We start from the raw sequence: 16,029 nt of genomic DNA, 5'->3' as shown, positions 1-16,029 counted from the left end.
TTACGTAGCCACAATCTCTCTGCGATGACTGCGTTCATTTGGCGGCCGCAACTTCTCTTTGACGACCGCATTCGTTTAACGGCCGCAACTTCTATGTGATGGACGCATGCGGTTGATGGCCGCAACATCCATGCATCAAATGTATGAATTCGCCTCTACGATGGAGAGATTCCCTGCATGCGATCGTCTTTGCGATAGCCCGACTTCCACGTATGCATCCGCTTCCTGCGTTAGCTACAAAGATAAACAATTGAACGTATGATAACGCATAATAGTGGGTTAGCCGAGATTCTTAATGCTGATCGGCGCAAACTCGTTTTCTCATGAATTCCTAACATATTCACCGCATATTCTACTTAACAGCCCTCATAATTCTAAATAAAAAGTCTAAGATGACGTGCATTTCTGCCCGTGATCACTAACCTCTACAATGGTGGATAGCTAGCAAAAATCTAATTAAGAAAGTGTTCTAAACATTGATTAAAGTTCGTAGACCTAACTTTAATCAACCTATATGTTTCTAATCCTATTGGGTTCAATAGCGTCTATATAGAATAGAAAACATATATATTAAGTTCGAGAATTCAGTTGTGTCAACTAATCGTCAAGATAGCCATATTCAATTAATTGAATTTATCTTTGAATCTAGCAATTAATGTATTCTAGGAATAGCCATCAAATACAAAATTAACTATTGCCACTTAATAGATCTTAGCTAGACATTCTTATATATGAATACATTCAAGCAACATATTCAAGCAAGATTGTAGCAAAACTAAGAATCTTGGCTATACATGCTCAAAAGATAAAGATCCCTAAACATGCTTTTAGAACTTTAGATTGGTTCAAATAAGCATATATTCATATTGCAATTAGTTAATGAAATGTAGAAAACTCAAGAAATGTACAAAAAATCCTTGAACTAGAGATAAAATTGAAGAAATTACTTCATAAATTCATTGACAAATCCATGAAGAGGTTTCATAAATTGTTTATAAATCTAAAAAAATAAATGAAAACCTAACCTAATTGGAACAGAATTACCAAGGAGATGAATTGATTTTGAGAAAAATTCTGCCTCTCTCTCTAAAAATGAAAGAAAACCTTTTATATTTGCAGGTATAGTGCTGTGACGCTATGGATGTGTTGCAACGCTAATTCGTAAAAAAATACAAGAAGCGTTGGGTGAGGGTTGAGACATTTGGCTGATGCTGGGTTGCGCAAGGCAAGCGCGAGTGCCCGACCATTTCCGTCAATCTCCGAAGCGTTGTGACACTCCTTGAGAGTGTTGCAACGCTGTCCTATTGTGCAACAATGTGATGCTTTCTGTCTTTAAACGTTGCTCAACGCTTCTGAGAGGGTCGTGATGCTGCTTTTGATGGCATTTTGGTAAATATTTGACTTTCTTCAATTTTGTTGATTTTTTTGTTCTTCTTGATCCTTTTTAGTCCAAACTTCTTGTAATGACTACTAATTACTCCTGTGACTATTTTACCTATAAAATTGACATGTTAAGCAAAAAATGAAAGTAGATTTGAAGGAATTATCATAGAAAATATAGCTCTTTTAAGACCTATCACACATATAGGTAAAGTGTTTTCTTCTAAACCATTTAGAAGTCCACTTTTCACCAACCTCTCGATTCGATTAAGATTAATATGATCTAACCTTAGATGCCAAAGGTAGACATTTTATTTAGGAGAAACTCTTGGTCTTTTAGCAGTGGTTGTCGTTTTAAACATTTCAGTATTTAGGATATCCTTTTGTAACTAATGGCCTTAATACGTACAAGTTACTTTTTATTGAACCAAAGCCTATCTCCATTCTATTCTTAAAAATAAATACTTTATTTTCAGAGAAGGATAGAAAATACTTTTGTTCAATCAAACAAGAAACAAAGATTAAGTTTCTCTTGATATTAGGAACTACATATATGTCATCTAATGACATAAATCTTTTCTTGTACATATAAGTTTGTCTATGACAATAGCTAAAACAACCTCACTAGTACCAACTCGAAGAATCATCTCTCCAGCTACTAACTATCTCCAAGAATTAAATCCCTGATAAGAAGAACATATGTGATTAGTAGCCCCTAAATTAATTATCCAGGCAGAATCATCATTCTCTACTAAGCACATCCCCAAGACAAGTAAATCAGATTTACCAGTTGGGTTTTATGCCCTAAAACTCGTATATAGTGAACGTAATTAATTGACTGTCATCAATATGTTGGGTTACGTCCTAAAACTCGAGTTTGTAAACTTTAAACATATTTATATTTACAATAAAGATGTTATTGAGAGTATTTCAATAAAGTTGTTATTGAATATATTAACTGCATTTACAGATTCATAATTCCAATAAACTAATGAACCCTTGACTATAACATGAATACTTAAACTTTATGTAAAGACATAAAAGTGGATCAGCGTGGAAAAGGGAGAGAGGAAAAATAAATATGCGTGCATCTTATGATATGCGTCGATTTCCATGTGTCGATGGTCATGCGTTGAACTAGAAAATATACAATATGCGTTCAAGCATGTATGCGATGACCATACGTTCCTGCCACAAGTTTTCTTGCTTTCTCGTCAAGTATAACGAGAACGCAAGTTTCTTGGGATGATCCGAGGTCGAACACAGGGACTTGTAACTCAATGATGTTTGTGAAGTAATGCGTTTGAGGCGAAGAACAAAAGTAAAAAGACAGAAATTAAAGGATTATGCGCTACTCCTACTCCTAACTAAACAGATTGAGCAATGGAAGTTTAACTATGAGAATTGGTAGAGATGTGGCAACTATTAACGCATAATACTATGCATGAAGAAATAGAATTGTGGAGAGGATAAATTCACCGTGGCATTAAGTTTGGTCGCAAGGGTAATCCCAACTCCACACTAAGCATCGCACACCTCTCGGTGGTCAACCTCATGCTTATATCTTTATAACGCATGGTTGCATTGAGCTAAGTTTATTTCTATCTTTAGGTACATTGCTTACTTTGCTTTAGTGTGTTCCACTATTTACCCTCTCAGGCTGTTTGTTGCAGCTAATAAGCTCATAGACAAGCATTGCTATAGCCTCACACCAAGCAAAGAGGATTAACTCACTATACTCGCACAACGCACACCTCTCGGTGAGTTGCTACATGCGTTCTATCTCTAGGCTACACGATTGAGTATGTGACCGCCTTGGATCACTAAACGACGAAGGTAAACGATGACAAAGATGAAGGAGATGAAGAATATGGTATTGAAGGAACTAAAGAAATGAATTGATTACAAAATGTATTAATGTCTTAAGCCAAAATGTAATACAATACAGAGATAAAAAGAAAGATGGAAGGCTAGTTGTAGGCAATCTCTTGCTTCCATCAGATGTCCGTCAAGCCTGTCAGTGGTGCCATGGATGGGTGGTGGAGTAATCTCTCTCAAGCCTATCTCCGACGAAACTCCGGTCGTCACTTGGAATGGGCTGTGAAGGTGAAGAATCCTTAGAGAAAATCTTGCTCATGCTCTCATCTGTGATCACAAGGATCTGCCTTAAGGCAGAAGCTCAGATGCCTTGAATTTGGGATCTAAGGCTCTATTTATAGAGCTCAGACGCCGACAACATTGATGGTACCGCTGGAATCACTGCCATTTTTGGCGCGGTAGGTGATGTCAACATCATTTTATCTTTTTTGATACTCTTAAGGTATGCGGTCATGCTTGTTTCTCCCGAAGTACCAACGCATTCCACCCACCTTTCAATCAACCTTCTATCATGGTTATTACACTATAGCCGCAACATCCATGCGATGAACACATGTGATCAACTTTGCGATGGTCTGGGATTCAACGCATGCGATCGATTCCTATAATAGTTACGAAAATAGACATTTTGACGCAAAATAACGCATAATATTGGGTTAGCGAAGATTTTCAGTATTGATCGATGCAAGCTCACTTTTTACATAAATTCTTAGTATTATCACCGTATATTCTGCTTGTTAGCCCTCATAAATCTAAATAAAAGACTTTAATAGCTTGTATTTCTACCCGCTATCATGGATCAAGTTTTAGTATATAGACAAAACGGTCTATAAGTATATAGATAGGGTTGGATACCTTATCCTAGGGACACTATGGATGTGACCCATTTTCTATATTGATACAAACGATGTGATCCCAAGAACATTCATGTGGAGACATGTGAATGGGGATGTCCTATACAAAAGATATTTGTATAATACCGAGCCACGAAATAGTCACTTTTCTTTATAATGACCGTTTACTATTAAAACTAACTATTTCAATTTGATGACCTAAGGTAACTCGATCTGAACCTGAGCTAACTATGAACTCCTGTTTATTCGGGATTATCTTTTAATTTGCACGCGTGAGAGTGGCTCAACATCACCGCTCAATAAGTCTCCCATTTTAAGGGTAAGACCGAATAGATAGTTGGGGACATAGTCCTGCAAGATGGAATTCACTCATTACCATTTTAGGGTTAGCAGATAGGTTGTTCCCTTAAGTACTGAGTCCTGGTCTTGAACAAAGGGGCCACGCCCTCTCTATTGCTGAGAAGGACTCAGATTATTGGTAGGCCATAAACCAATTATTCATTAGAGGATTAGTGGAGACTTAAGGAGCAAGATGTATTACAGGGGTTAAATAGTAATTTTGACCTAGCTGTAAATACAAACAACTTGTGAGGGATCGACTTATTGATTATGGTTAAATCAAGTGGACAGAAATATATGTACAGTGATGAGAGTGCAACTATTAAGGTATAGTGGTGTGTCTCGGTAGTTAACGAATATTGACTAATTTAATTAAAGAGTTTAGCTAATTAATCTCAAATCGTTGGAGCTCATGATCTATAGATCCATTAGGTCCCTCTATAAGCTCATAAAAGGATTAAACCTTAAAATAGCGTGTTGAGAGAATTTAAAATGTTCAAATTTGGTTTAGGGTTTGCATTATTATATTCAATATAATTAACGTTTAATTAAACAATTTTGGAGAGAATAAAATATTTAAATATGATTTAAATATTAATTAAATAAATAATTATTCATGTTTGAATTAGGTGTTTTATTAATTTAATATTTGATATTTAATTATTTAATTAATTAACAACTTATTTATTTAAAATTTGGATTTGTGGAATTCAAAATATAAAATTAATTTAATTTGATTAAATTGTTTTAGTTATAAATAAATAATTTAAATTAAATTAAAATTTCATTATTATTATTTATGAATTTATGAAATTTCATTTAATAATAATATAAATGAAATGGGTGGAAAAAATTGGATTTTCCACTAATTGATACACTTAATCCGCTTATAAAGTGGAAAATTGAGTGTCAATCTTCCATTTAAACATATTACATGTTCAATGTATATATATACTTGATTTATCTAAGAGAAATTAGGCATGCAAATTTGTTTTTTAACAGAAAAAGTTTCTGTCAAAGGTTTCCTCTCAATCTTTTCAAATTCATCCCAAATTCACCTCAATTTGGATCTCACAATCCAATCTAAGGCATGAGATTAGTATAGAAGACTCATGTGGTGATCAACTTAAGAGATTCAAGAAGACGTTTGTGACAGATTGGAATATCAAAGGAATTCTTCAAAGGTTGTTCACTTTAACCCTATTTTCTGGAAGAAACTAAATATGCATGTTAATCCATTAAAATTGATGTAGTTAGAGTGCTTAGTATCCCAATAGCTTCCGTGTGTTAAATGTCAACTATATTACAATAAAGAGTTATTAATGTTATTTCAATAAATGTTATTGATGTGTTGTATTCTATTTTGTCTTATAACCTTAAACCCAATAAACTAACATCCAAGGCTATCATATGAGTCTTAAACAGTATATAAAGACATACAAGGACAATGTTCAAGATACAGCCTAAATGGTCTATAGTATAGGGATAAGGTTAGGTACTAGGGATGACATTCTCCACGGGATTGAGAAATCCCCAGTTTGACAGGGTACGAAGGTCAAACCAGGGATTTAAATCAGGTCCTCGCCCCCCGGTCGGGGACAGGGAGAGGATCCCCGCCTCATCCCCAACCCCGAACCCGATCCCTGCTCCTGCCCAGATTTTTTATAAATGTTAATACACACACACACGCACGCACACACACAACACACTTTGTTATGTGTCCTTTCTACGGTATGTGGTATCGAAGGAAGGAGTCTATGTGGATCCTGCGAAGATTGAGGCAGTTACAAGTTGAGTTCACCCAACCACGGTCAGCGAGGTGCGTAGTTTCCTTGGGTTAGCAGGCTACTATAGGCAATTTGTGAAGGATTTTTCTCGCATAGCCACCCATTTGACTCAGTTGACCTGGAAGGGAGCCTCTTTCGTTTGGAGTGAGGCTTGTGAGAAGAGTTTCCAAGATCTCAAGCAAAAGTTGATTTCAGCTTCAGTTCTTACAATGTCAGATGGATCAAGTGGTTTCGTTATCTACAATGACGCTTCCAAGAAAGGATTGGGATGCATGCTGATGCAACAAGGTAGAGTGGTTGCTTATGCTTCTTGTCAACTGAAGAATCATGAATAGAATTATCCCACCCACATTTGGAATCGGCAGAAGTGGTTTTCACTCTAAATATCTGAAAGCATTATTTATATGGAGAGAAGATACAGATTTTCACCGACCATAAGAGTTTAAAGTACTTCTTTACTCAGAAGAAGTTGAACATGAGGCAACGAAGGTGGTTAGAGCTGGTGAAGGATTATGACTACGAAATTTTGTATCACCCAGGGAAGGTGAATGTAGTGTGATGCGCTATTTTATGCGATGAAATAATGGAAGGAACTGTAGTGATGGAAAATGCGTTGTGCAAACAAGTTTTCTCAGCAGGACCTAAGTATAAATCCTACTGAGTTTTCTGGTAAGCTCAGGGTTGAACTCAAGGACTAAGGAAGACAATATGTGGCAATAATTTTTAGATTACTTTGCGGTAATAAATGATTCAAAGAGTTGGTTGGTTTGTTGTTTACAGTATAAAAAGTATGTGGTGGATTTGAGATAAGAGTAGTTATGCAATAGATACACCAAGTGTGTGGCAGAATGGGTTGAGAAGGTCTTTAGCTAGCGTTTCCCGATAATGCGTTTAAACATTGCAATCATGCTACACTTATGCGACAACAAATCATTTTCCAATGCAAATGTGATGGCTCCTAATTTTAGGATGCATGCGATGAATGTGATAGTGTCAATAGAGCTTATTCCTAAGTCTCTACTTATTGCTTATGCGATGATGCAGGATGCACACAAGGACAAGGTGACTGCATGCAATCATAACCTATCTCTAGGATGCATGCGATGCGTTAATAGCAAACAGAGCTTATTCCCAAGCTTATATCTCTTGATTATGCATTTCTAATCTGACTCTCCCGAGCCTAGATTCTAACCTGACTTTTTCAAGCCTAGATTCTATCCTTAGATTACCTTCCCGAGTATCTCTAATGGACGAATGACGCATACATAATACAAGATAATCGCATCGAATGAAGATCCTTAGTTATGCTAGCTAAATGTTTCTCAACCCATTTGACAGATTTAGCTACTCATGCGTAATGTACAAAGAGTGAACAGATATAAAGAGGAAATTTCCATTTCTATAAATAAGTTCAGAGTACAAAATGAAAATGGAAGTAAGGCTAGAGAGTCTGGTAGCAATTCCTTGCTTCCCAAGGTTTTACACTGTTATCTCTATTCAGCTCAAAAGATGTTCTTGCTTCCGCAAGAGTCGGACCTCTCTCTGGTTTCGACGCTTTCGACACTCTTCCAAGTTCACCAGAACGATCTCTCAGTATAATCTCCCTTCACTCGCTTCCGCCTTCTAAGTAAAAGAAAACTATGAACAGGGCTACTTCTATCTAAAGGGGAAATTATCTAACTGAACTAACTCTTTCACTGAAGGTTGCCTTCGGTATTTATAGAGCTTCAGGGTGGAAGACTTATTCTCTTTTATGAATTCACTGATGGGATGGTATTAATTCTCTGTCTGATGTGTCGAATATTTGTTACCGAAGAGTTGAGTGTACTTTCTATAGTAGGTCGTTAACGGCTTGTCAACTTAATTCGGAATCGACCACCGTCAGTTTTCTGTCCCATCGTGATTTATTACGCTTTTCACCCAGATGCGCCCACCATGATGCGCCCGCTCTATGCAACAACCTTCTCAAGCAGATATTCATGAGCGCAATTTTGATTGCATAGCCTTACGTCAACGCAATCTTTTAATGCTCTCAGACGTTAATTTCTGTGGATCGCATTTCCGCCTTGTGTCAACGCATTTTCTGCACAAAAATATACAAGTTAGTTGTTTTAATGCGATGGATGCATGCAACCGCAATATTGTGAACTTAATGCTTTTGGAAGCAATAATGTATACTTTTATCATCGCAACCCTGCATTGTTTTATAATTTTGCGTTGTAATAATGTGCATTTCTGCCCGTTATCATAGTGGCAGATGCTCTAAGTAGAAAAGTAGCCCATTCAGCAGCCCTCGTTACCAGACAGACTCATTTGTGCAAGGATTTGGAGTGGGCCGAGATTCCAGTAGCAGTGGGGAAAGTCACGGCACAGTACACGGAGTTGTCAATGCAATCGAGTCTAAGGTAGAGAATTATTGATGTGCAAAGGTATTACCCTTATCTGGAGGAGAAAGTTCATAAGGTGAAGTCAAGCCAGGATGTGGAATTCTTTGTATTAGAAAAAGGTGATCGCTTCTATCAAGGACGTTTGTGCGTGTCGGCGAATAGTGGCATTAAGAATGAGCTATTGCCATAGGCTCACAATTCCCTATTTTCAATTCATCCTGGTAGAACCAAGATGTCCCAGGACTTAAAGCGTTACTACTGGTGGAATGACATGAAAAGAGAGATAGCTGAGTTCGTCAGTAAGTGCCTAACCCTAAGACAGAAGACCACAGGCTTGTTACAGCCATTGAGTGTGCCAGAATGGAAATACGAGCACGTATCTATAGACTTCATTGTGGGGCTTCCCCGAACAGCAAAATGTTTCACCATGATTTAGATTATAGTAGACAGACTCATTAAGCTAGAACACTTCATATCAGGGAAGCCTATTTTCTCAATAAACAAGTGGGCACAAATATATATATATGAAAGAAATAGTGAGATTGTACGGGGTGCCTGTGTCCATTATGTCAGATAGAGACACCCGTTTCATATCCAACTTCTGGAAGAGTCTGCAGACAGCATTGGGAACTCAGTTGGATTTCAGTACAACATTTCACCCACAGACTGATGGGCAGACATAACGTTTGAATAAGATATTAGAAGATCTGTTACGCGCTTGTGCAATATAGTTTTTAGGAAGCTGGGATGCTACCTACATTTGATGGAATTTGCTTACAATAACAACTACCAGTCTACTATTGGAATGTCACCATTTGAGGCCCTTTATGGGAAGAGCTGCATGTCTCTTGTGTGTTGGGATGAAGTAGGAGAGAGGAAGTTGCTAGGACTTGAGCTAGTGCAAACCACGAATAAGGTAATACAGAAGATCAAGGCTCGTATGCAAACAACTCAGAGTAGAAAAAAAGGTTATCTCGATGTGAGATGTAAGGACCTAGAATTTGAGACGAGTGATAAGCTATTCCTAAAAGTGGCACCTATGAAGGGTGTTTTGAGGTTTGAAATGAGAGGAAAACTGAGTCCGAGATTTATTGGGCCTTTCGAGGTCCTAAAACGGATTAGCCCTGTAGCTTACCGTTTGGCGTTGCCTCCATCACTTTCTTCAGTTCATAATGTCTTCCATGTTTCGATGCTGAGAAAGTATGTGACAGATCCATCCCATGTAGTTGACTTCGAGCCATTGCAGTTGAATGACAACTTGAGCTACGAGGAGATGCCCGTAGAAATTCTCGCCAGAGAGGTAAAGACTTTGCATCGTAGGAAAAATGCATTTGTGAAAGTCCTGTGGCAGAATCACCAGCTCAAGGAGGCTACTTGGGAGCGATAGGATGAGATGAGAGCCCAGTACCCGAAACTGTTTCAGGAGTAAACTTTCGAGGATGAAAGTTCTTTAATGAGGGAAGAATGTAACTTCCTGAATTTTTGTCGTAATGTAATTTCCGTATTTTGTAATATTTGAGATTATTTTGTAATTTTGAAAATTTAATTGGATTACTAAAATTTAATTACTGAGTAAGAGGTGTTTCGATTTAATAGTTTAATCAGGGAGAAATTTTAGAACTTGGACTTTTCATGGTACATAATTAAATTTGAGATTAATGTCAGGAATTAATTTCAAATTGGAAAGGAAAGGGTTGCTTTTGGAGATTTGGGGGGAAAGGAATTTAATAAAATGAAATGAAATAGGAAAGAATAAAATAAAGTAAATATTTTATTATATTAGTTTATATTATTTTTTCTTTTCTTTTATTTTTATTTTTTTCTTCTTTTTATTTCCCTTTCTCTTTGTCGTCCCCCTTCACGCTCTCTTCCTCCCGAGACCCCTCTCGTGTTCCTCCTCGTCACTCGCAAGCTACCGCCTCCCCTTCACCCTCCTCCGCCCAGTCATCCGAGCCGCGCAACCCACCGTCGGATCCAATCGACCGCCTCTCTCGCACCGCGAAAGTCACCGCCGCCCCTGGAGACCCTTCGTTCCCTTTCAAAGCCAGCTTTCATCCGTGCCAAGCCCTGCTCCACGCGACGCCCCTCGCCGTTTGTGGTGTGCAGCTGCGCCACCGTGAGCCGCCCAGCCTCGCCAGCTCTCCATACCTGTCTGGTTCACGTAGAGGTTGCTATCGCCGTCGATTGCCTTTCCGACCTGCCACGCCCACCAATTTTCGCCAGTCAATCATTGCTGCATTGGTTTTCGTCGGACTTTTAGAGTTAGATAAGATCTATTTTTTGTGGATCGAGGTTCTTGAAGGATTTTGACGCTCATCGGTTACTGAACTGAATGTTGGCTTTTTTTTCTTTGAAGGTCCCAAGTAGTCATTCGTTGGAATTAGAATCTGCTTAATAGGAGATTTTGGAGATTGAAATGTTAGGTGTGTTGTTGATCAAGTTTTGTTGGGTAAGTTTTGGATATTTTGGAATTGGGTCTAAGATTTCACAATTATTGTTGGACTGAAATTTAATGGTTGTATTCATATGCTAGGGTCGTTACTTCAAGTCACTGTCATCGTTTGGTTGTCTGATTTTATCCGTGGATTTTCGATTAAGGTAAGTAATCTTACTACTGGAACTGCCCACATGCCAGACAATGTAGTTATGATTTACTGAGGATTTGATGATAGTTTGATATTTATGTATGCCTTGCTAATATGAGGATTTAAAAGACTAAGTGCGCATAGAGATATTCGAATGCTAGCATGATTTGAGTATATATTATTCTATGAGATTCTATTTGATATGAGGATGGTGAGATGTATATGTATGTTATGGGACTATGATGACGAGATGTATATGTATGTTATAGAACTATGATGATGAAGTGTATATGAATATTATGGAACCATGTTACGATACTTGTAATGTTGTAATCGTGATAGTATCCTGTTAGTTAGATGCCCACTAGAGGTTGTGTGTCCTTTGGGATTTACTAGAGGTGGTGCTTTCCTTTGAGATTCACCAGATGTTGTGTTTCCTTCGAGATTCCCTAGAAGTGGTGTTTTCTTCGGGATTCACCAGAGGTTATGGGTCTTACTAGAGGTAGTGGGTATACTTAACTACAATAGGATAAAATTCAGTTATTGATGCATGTATGTATCCCATGAGGACTAGGAGAGTGCTTACGCTCCACCAAAGGTAGGCATCTAGAGGACATAAATGTCTAGCTTGACTTCAGTAGTGAGGTTACTTACTGAGTATTTTATACTCATTCTTTCTCATGTTGATGTTTCAGGTAAGAGTAGGGACGTGTCGGCGAATAACAAGCGAAATCCATGATCGAGTCACTGGGGACCAGTTTTATGCTTCCACTCATGATATTTAGATTTCTTTTCATGTTTTTCAACTCTCAGTTTTGATGTTTGAAATTTACTGTTAAGATTTGTTTTCAGACCTATTTATTATCATTTATGATTTATGGGTACCTTATCATTTGTTTTTAATATTTGAATTTAATGGAGATCTTTTGAATTTACTTATTTATTTAGCATTTATTTCACTATAAAAGGGTTTCGTTTTAAGTTCCATGCATGCATGTGTTTAGTAACGGCCTAGCTTGAGTCCTAGGGGGTCGGGTTGTTACATTTGTGTCTTAAATGCTCTGTTCTTTGTTTGATTTTGGTATATTATTCATGGAACTATAACTCTAGATTCATAGGCGTGGTGGCTTTTTAGTTAGACATCTTTAGAACTTTTCAAATTGTGGTAATACTTAATTTTCAATTAGTTTCGGAGGAAAATTTCTTCCACTTCTCCTAGTTCATTTCTTTCTTTTGATGATTTTTGTAATACTTAATTTTCAAGATCTTTTCTACGCGTGCCGATCTCGCCCAGCCGGCCAGCCGCATCCGTCCAAGCACTGCCCAGCCTCTGCCGTCGTCGTTTGTTGTCGGTTCTGTTGTTGGGTAAGTTGTTTGGCATATCGGTTGAGTTTTGAAGGTTCTTGTTTGCCCATTAAATTTTGGATTTCCTTTTGGTTGATACCTATTATATTTGGCATTTAGATCCAAGATTTGAGTAGTCTGAAGTGCGCAACATGCTGTTCAACGAGTTCGAGTTCGTTTTCAACAAGAAATTTGGTAACATTTGTGGTTCTTTAGGTTGATCTCCGGATACCCACTAATGATTAGATTAAGTATTGACTTGACTATTATATTTAGAAGGTTTAAGGTCGTTTTTCATTGGAATTAGAGGTTGTTTTTCTTTGTGGAATTTAGTGGAGATTTTGGAGCTGAAGCTTGGAAATGACCGTTGGTTAAGCTACACTTTAGGTAAATTATTTTGGGGTTAATTGTATGAATTGATGGGTGGAATCGAGCCTTATTGTGAATTAAATGTTGGGTTTATGTTGTAGGTTTAATTTGAGTTTCATTATCGAGTAGTTGCTTGGAGAGAAATATTTGGACTTGCGATCTGAGGTAAGTAATCTTACTACTGGAAACTACCCACGGGCCAGACACTAGATGTAGCTAGCATGAAAAATTGAGATTATGACAGAATGATAGCATGACAACCTGATAGTATAATATAATCGATGTATGTTTTCGTATGAGGATCCGAAAGATTAAATGCGCATATAGATACTTGAATGCTAGGATGAGGTGATATTTCAATCCATGAAATTGTATTTGATCTAGGATAATGAGATGTATGTATATGTTATAGAACCATGATGATGAGATGCATATGTTATAGAACCTTGATATGATACTTGTGATGTTTAAATCGTGATAGTGTCCTCACTGATTAGTTAGATGCCCACTAGAGGTTGTGTTTCCTTCGGAATTCACTAGAGGTGGTGGTTTCCTTCGGGATCCACCAGAGGTTGTTTTTATTTCGGGATTCATTAGAGGTGGTGCTTTCCTTCGGGATTCACCAGAGGTTGTGTTTCCTTCGGGATTCACTAAAAGAAGTGGTTTCCTTCGGGATCCACCAGAGGTTGTGTTTCCTTCGGGATTCACTAGAGGTGGTGCTTTCCTTCGAGATTCACCAGAGGTTGTTGGTCCTATGAGACTTACTAGAGGTAGTGGGGATACTTAACTACAGTAGGATCAAAATCAGTTATTCGTGTATGAGTCCCGTGAGGACTATAGAAGTATTTATGTTCCACCAGAGGTAGGCATGCCTAGTTTGACCCCAGTAGTAGGGTTACTTACTAAGTATTTTTATACTCATCCTTTCTCATGTTGTTATTTCAGGTGAGATGCACTGGCGACTGACAAGAGGAATCTTTGATCGAGCCATCAGGGACTAGTTTACATGCTTCCATTCATATTTTAATATTTCTATTATGTTTTACATTTTCAGTTTTGAAGTTCGAGACTACCGTTGAAGTTTTGTTTTCAGACTTATTTGTTTCTTTTCATGATTTATGGGTATCCTATCCTTTGACTCTAAGTATTTCAATTTAATGAAAATCTTTTTAGTTATCTCATTTATTTAGCATGTATTTCATTATAAAAAGAATTTCGTTTTAACTTACATACATGCATGCATTAGTAACGACCTAGCTTGAGTCCTAGGGGGTCGGGTCGTTACAAGATAGATTTCCAGTATGTTTTTATTAAAACTCTCATATGCTTTTTTCATGTTTGCTTAATTTATTACGATGCTCCTTTAATTATGTTTTACTTGTATAATAATCATGTTAAGTCTTACTTGATTTCTAATTAAAATTTCTCAAAGTTTTAAAATCCTTCTAATTTAAATTTCTCTAAGTTTTAAAATAGTTCATAAAACTTTTTTTTTAAATCGTTTAAAAATTTTCTTTAGAATTACACTTTTTTTTTTTCAAACATTAAAAAATTAATCTATGATTTCAAAAGATTTCCTAATCGATGTTTGCTAATAATTTCAAACGTTTTCCTTAAAAAAAAATTATGATGAAATCTAGAAAATTTGGGAGTCTGATTTATTAGAATTATTGAGGTGAGACATCTTTCGGAGTCCGAGATCTAATCATAAGAGAAAATGAATTTAATTAATATTTTTTTAAAAAAATTATTTATTAAAAGGCTATCATTGTGACGATTTTTGAGATATTGTAATAATTTTTCGTATTCTTGAGGTGAGGAATTTTTCCTCAATTCTAATATAGCCTAATCGATGGAATTTATCAACTTATTTTATAGGATTATTATTTCAAAATTGGAGCAATGAGGGGTAAAATAACACATTTGTTTTAAAGCTTTTTTTTTTTCAAATAAATTTCTTAGAAAAAAACCATTCAAAATTTAAATTTCGACCACCGTTTTTTAAATGGGTGTTGTGGGGTACTAACAATTCCCATACACAAATGACTCTCAAACTCAATTCTAGTTTTTGCAGACCATTTTCGTTTCTTAATTAAAAATTGTTCATTTTACTTCTGTGTACAATCATACCGTAAAAAAGATTGGTGGCGACTCATTTTTATTTTATTTTAAAGTTAACTATTCTTTAGGACACCGCTGCTCTGCATCGTCTCGGGCACGTGGTGACACTTCTTGAATTTATTGTATATCAATTAATCTATCAAAATTTTATAAAGATGTTCATGATTAATTCTATGAATAAAATACAAAGCTAATTTGTTACCATAAAATTTTGATAACATTCTCATATATAAACACAATCATCCTTCATTTTCAACAATCTTATTTCCCGATTTTTTATTATTATTATTATTTTTTATTGTCAGACATACTTAATTCTTGGACATCCTTAAAATCTTAAACTAAACGGTCCCTTATAGTTATCCTAGTATCCTACTCTTCATTTTACAAGATTTGAACCTTGGATGGATACGTAGGGTCAGGTTTATAGAGTTGAGGACCCTAAGGGCCCAAAAATACTATAAGACCACAATGTTTTATTTGATGTAATAGGTCATTGGTAACTCATTTGTTCTTTGAGAAAAAGAAGGATCCTCATCTCTCTATCTTTTTTCACAGAGGTGAAAGTTTGAACTTTTAATTTCGTAGCAAGAGATTCTAACTTATTCATATTAAAAAGTAGTTAGTTAAATTTAGAGCATATATAAGAGTGATTCTAAAATTGTTAAAATTACATTTGTTTGTTTTAAAGTTACTATGAAACATTTTATTAATAATTCAAATTCAATGTAATCTTTGATTTTACAATCCTAAACATAGTTTTTATGCCATAAAAATGAATTGGAGGAATTTTGGTCTTTTCAAAATCACTTTCAAACATACCTGATTGCATATCAAACTTCTTGAAGTGAATAAATTAAATAAAAATAAATAAACAAACCATCCTATAATAGACTTGAGTATTATTCTTTCAAGAGAAAATAGTTTAAGTTCAAAATTGAATATTTTAAACTACACATTAATAACATTTTGATTAACAAATAGT

At 36.2% G+C, this 16,029-nt stretch overlaps 1 long non-coding RNA gene across 2 annotated transcripts; it reads left to right on the top strand.

Moving 5' to 3' along the window:
• The first annotated feature begins 10,456 nt into the window (after positions 1 to 10,456).
• On the top strand, positions 10,457 to 14,099 carry LOC120093032 (uncharacterized). Of its 2 annotated transcripts, none has more exons than XR_016527906.1 (8): positions 10,457 to 10,886; positions 10,982 to 11,074; positions 11,159 to 11,223; positions 11,906 to 12,575; positions 12,675 to 12,749; positions 12,888 to 12,941; positions 13,025 to 13,088; positions 13,869 to 14,099. It is a non-coding gene; the product is annotated as an uncharacterized LOC120093032 (long non-coding RNA). The 2 variants fall into 2 exon arrangements; XR_016527908.1 differs by having other exon boundaries at positions 10,473 to 10,886; positions 12,675 to 12,770.
• Positions 14,100 to 16,029: the final 1,930 nt, after the last annotated feature.

The sequence above is a fragment of the Benincasa hispida genome, chromosome 1 (genome assembly GCF_027475165.1).
Source record: "Benincasa hispida cultivar pf3 chromosome 1, pf3_genome.v1.1, whole genome shotgun sequence".
Classification (NCBI taxonomy): Eukaryota; Viridiplantae; Streptophyta; class Magnoliopsida; order Cucurbitales; family Cucurbitaceae; genus Benincasa; species Benincasa hispida.
This window is presented reverse-complemented; position numbering and strand designations above follow the sequence as displayed.